At 43.5% G+C, this 4,958-nt stretch overlaps 1 pseudogene; it reads left to right on the top strand.

The window, feature by feature from the left end:
• The first annotated feature begins 1,755 nt into the window (after positions 1-1,755).
• On the top strand, positions 1,756-3,336 carry LOC111772173 (cysteine-rich PDZ-binding protein pseudogene; annotated as a pseudogene).
• The last annotated feature ends 1,622 nt before the right edge of the window (positions 3,337-4,958 follow it).

Raw genomic sequence — 4,958 nt, 5'->3', positions numbered from 1 at the left:
AAATAACAAGTGTTGACAAGGATGTGGACAACTTGGAACCCTGTTGACCCCGGTGGGAATGTAAAATGGTGCAGCAACTGTGGAAAACAGTATGGCAATTCTTAAAAAAAGAAACTAAAACCAGAATCACACTTCTGCATATATGATCCAGCAATTCTACTTCTGGATATATGCCGAAAAGAATTGAAAGCAAAGTATTCACAACATATTTCTACACTCACATTCATAGCAGAATTATTCACAATAGCCAAAAAGTGAAAGCAACGCATGTGCCCATTGATGGATGAATGGATAAGTGAGTGTGTTATATACATACAATGGAATATAATCAGCTTAAAAAGGAAATTATGACACACGCTACAACATAGGTGAACTTTGAGGATGTTATGCTAAGTGAAATAAGCCTGTCACAAAAAGACAAATACTATATGATTCTACATATAGGAGGTACTTAGAGTAGTCAAATTTATAGAGACCAAAAGTAGAATGGTGGTTGTCAAGGGCTGTGGGGGAAGGAGAATAGGGAGTTGTTGTCTAATGGGTGCAGAGTTTTAGTTTTACAAGATGAAAAGAGTTCTGGAGTTGGATGGTGGTGGTGGTTGTACAACAGTGTAAATATACTTAATACCACTGATCTGTACACTTAAAAATGGTTAAGATTGTAAATTTTATGTTATACATGTTTTAACAGAATTAAAAATTTTTATTTTTATTTTATTTATTTATTTTGAGGAAGACTAGCACATCTGCTGCCAATCCTCCTCTTTTTGCTGAGGAAGACTGACCCTGAGCTAACACCCGTGCCCATCTTCCTCCACTTTATATGTGGGACGCCTACCACAGCATGGCTTGCCAAGCGGTGCCATGTCCACACCCGGGATCCAAACCCGTGAACCCCTGGCTGCTGAGAAGCAGAACTGCGAACTTAACCGCTGCGCCACCGGGCTGGCCCTAAAAATTTGTTAAAAACAACAATGGAAAGAAAAGGCCCCCTCTTGACCCAGCTTACTGCCCCATTTTCTTGCTCTCTTTTAAAGAAAAGCTCCTTGAAAGGTGTATCCATACTTGCTTTCTACAATTCCTCTCCTCTCAATCTCTTCAAAATATTCCAGTTAGACTTTTGTCCTTACCACTTCACCTAAACTGTCCTTCTCAAGGACATTCATGGCTTCAACATTGTTCAATCCACTGGCCTATTCTCAGTCCTATAACAACTTTTCAGCAACATTTAGTCCACTACTTCAGTCCCATTCTTTTTTTTTTTTTTTGAGGAAGATTAGCCTGAGCTAACATTTGCTGCCAAGCCTTCTCTTTTTGCTGAGGAAGACTCGTCCTGAGCTAACATCCGCGCCCATCTTCCTCTACTTTATACGTGGGACGCCTGCCACAGCATGGCTTGCCAAGCGGTGCCACGTCTGCACCCGGGATCCAAACTGGCGAACCCTGGGCTGCTGGAGCGGAAAGTGTGCACTTAACCACTGTGCCACCGGGCTGGCCCAACACTCCCGTTCTTAGAATTAATTTCCTCACTTAGCTTGCAGAACATTTCTTTCTTCTGTTACACCTACTTCACTGGCTATTCCTTCTTAGTCTCTTTTGCTGACTCATCTTCATTTTCGTGAACTTTTAATGTTGCAGTGTCCCAGGCCTCGGTCTTCGGACATTTAAAAGAATGTATCTGGAAAATGAAGTGGCCCTACCTACTGTTGGCATTTATGCCTCCGACTGCTTTCCAAGTGTAGGATAGGGAGTAGCTGAGGTCTTAGGGACCAGAAGTGGATTGATGTAGCCTGGAAGGGGAATCTTTCATTGGCTGAAGTGTTGATGTTTCAAAGATGCTGCTGCTTCTGCTGCTAAGGGGATTGTTGGGGAAAGGATGGTGTGCAAGAAGCGTGAAAAGAAAGTTGGAACTGTTATCATTCCAGATACATGGAAAGATGGTCCAAGGAATACCACAGAAGTAGTGGAAGAAAGCCGAATGAAAATAAAGCTTTGACTTCAAAAAGCAAATTTCGATCCATATGGAAAGAATAAGTTCTCCACTTGCAGAATTTCTGAAAGTTCTGTACACCAGCCATGTTCTCATTACTTCCATGGCTGTGCCTACAAAAAGGGCATCTGTGCCATGTGTGGGGAAAAGGTTTCAGAGACCAAAAACTACAAGCAAATATCTGTCTAGACGTACTGATGGAATTTCTGGCTTTCTGTATAATTTTATTTTCTGTTTTGTATTTCCAAGGCATAACATAGACATCCAAGTTACAAAAGAACATGTTTTACAACAAACAATTAAGTCTAAACGAGGAACAAAAGTGTAGACACTCACACCCTTAGTGATCTCATCAAGTCTCATGACTTGAGTCTCAGATCAGAGTCATCCTTGAACGCTGTCTCTCTCTTATGTCCTGCACCTTATAAGCAAAAAATCCTGTGAGCTCTGCCTTCAAAATATACACATAATTTGGCCGCTTTTCCTCACTTCTACTGCTACTACCCTGATCCAACCATCAACATGTGTGTTTTTTAAAAACAGCTTTATATTGAGATATAATTTACAACACTAAAATTTACCCCTTTAAAGTGTACAATTCAGTGGTCTTTAATATACTCTCACAGTTGTCCAACCATCACTACTATCTAATTTTAGAACATTTTCATCGCTCCAAAAAGAAGTCCTTTACGTCATTAGAATCACTGCGCATTCCCAGTCTCACCCCCTACCCCAGTCCTGAGCAACCACAAAACTTTCTATCACCAGCCACTGTGATTTCTTGACTGGGTTATTAACACAGCTTCTAACTTGCTGTCTATAGATTATACTCGATTTAGCATCCAGAGTGACCTTTTTAAAATGTAAACCAGATTATGTTACCCTCTGCTCAAAACCCTCCAGTGGCTTTCTATTTCACCAGAGTAAAGCCTGAAGCTTTACCGTGGCCCATACGCCTTCAAAAATTGTGCACCCTCATCTCGCCGGTGTCATCTCCTGTATCTCCCAGAGCCTGTGTACTGGATAATTCCGCTTCCTGGAATGTGCTTCCACCAGATAACTGCAAGGTTCACTCTCTCAAATCTTTGCTCAGAAGTCACCTTCCGGGGGCTGGCCCGTGGCAGAGTGGTCACGTCCGCCGGCTCCGTTTAGGCGGCGCCGGGTTTCACTGGTTTGGACTCTGGGCTCGGACCTAGCACCGTTCATCAAGCCATACTCAGGCGGCATCCCACAGAGCAGAAGTAGAATGTCCTACAACTAGAATATACAACTATGTACTGGGGGGCTTTGGGGAGAAAAAAAAGAAAAAAGTAATCTTCTTAGTTAGGTCTATTATACCCACAAATATAAAATTGCAATCTCTAACCCTCACCCCCACCTCTCCTAAGCACTTTGGCCCTGCTCTGTTTTTTTCCATACACTTACCATCTTCTAACGCACTATATACTTTACTCTCCCCACTGCAATGTAAGGACTTTAAGAACAGGGACTTTTGCTGCTTTGTTCAATGATGTAGCCTCAGCACTTATAACAATGCTTGCCATGTGGTGGGAGCTCAGTAAATAATTGTTGAATGAAAGACTAGAGTATTTCAGGCAGAGAGAAGAGCATGTGCGAAAGGAAAGACTGGCAGAGTGGCTGTAACCTGTTGAGGAGAGGAAGGCGGCAGGGGAGGCTGCGGACCCTCTGTCCCCCACTTGAAGCTCTGAGTTCTCCTCCTATTTCTCTGTCTCTTTTGTGGAACCTGCTTCCTCCATCCTTAAATTTGACTGATGTTTTCCAAGTTTCCTTTTTCAGCACTCTCCCTCCTTGCTCTGTCCTCTCCAGGGTCGGGTGAGCTTTCCCATGGCTATGACTTCACAACCACCTCTACGCTGATGTCTCCCAACTTCTCTATCCAGCCCAAACTTGTCTTGTTAGATCTAGACCCCTGTGGCCAACTGGCTACTGGACTTCCCCACCCGGGGTCCATGAGGCACTTCAAGCTCTTAAGGGCCCCTCCCCTAATCTTCTTTTTCTTTTGTGTTTCCATCCCTCTGAGTGAAACTGTCTTCACCTAAGCCAGAAGCCTAGGGCATCCCTCCGTCTTCACCCACATTCAGGCATCCTGGGACTCAGTTCTGCCTCTTTCAGAGCTCTTGGAGCCATCCTTCCCCTCATCCCCGTGGCTACTGCTGTCCTGGTCAGCTCCTCACCCGGGCTCACCTCGACTCATTCAATAACCTCCTTAGTGCTCCCTTAAGGTCCACTAATCCATCCTTCACATGGCCACCTGTGGGCTTTTTCCAACACACACTTGATTCCATAAACTGTGCACTTAAAATCAATTACTGGCTCCTCATACTCTGCAGGATGGCCTCCAAGTGCCTTCATGACATGCTTTTACTTACCTCTCTCTTCTTCTCAGAGGAGGGCAAGAGAGAGCTACTGAGCTTATTAAGAGCAGAAGCTAAAGTCTTTATTATGCTCTATATTTACAGTGTTTCTCAAACTCTCTTTGGCAAGGGACCAAGTTTCTTTTTGCAAGTTCCAATCCACTGCAGATGATACTTTTGTAAAATACAATAGAAATGTTGCTGCAGTATGAAATTTCATACAAGTTTCTAAACACTTATTCTTGACTTTTTTCTTTATCTCCTCATAGTGCAGTAATAAACAATTTTCCGGCTGGCACTTGCTTTGGGCCATACTTTGAGTAGCATTGCTTTACAGGGCCCTACATGATCTGATCCTGTTACCTCTCCAACCTTATCTCCCACCATTGTCCCCCCAGCCCTGCTTATCCACCTTCAGCCATGTTGACCTCCTTGTTGTTTCCCTTAACATCCCAAAGACTTCAGGATCTTTGTACTTACTGTTGCCTCTGCCTGAAATGCTATTCCCCTAGATATCCTCAAGCTCTCTTTCCTGATTCGCTCAGGTGTTTGTTCAAATATCCCCTATCAGAGAGGTCTTCCCTAACAATCCT

This window comes from Equus caballus, chromosome 14 (genome assembly GCF_041296265.1).
Source record: "Equus caballus isolate H_3958 breed thoroughbred chromosome 14, TB-T2T, whole genome shotgun sequence".
NCBI classification, from domain to species: Eukaryota; Metazoa; Chordata; class Mammalia; order Perissodactyla; family Equidae; genus Equus; species Equus caballus.
Note: the sequence above shows the minus strand (reverse complement) of the source record. Positions and strands in the feature narration are given on the sequence as shown.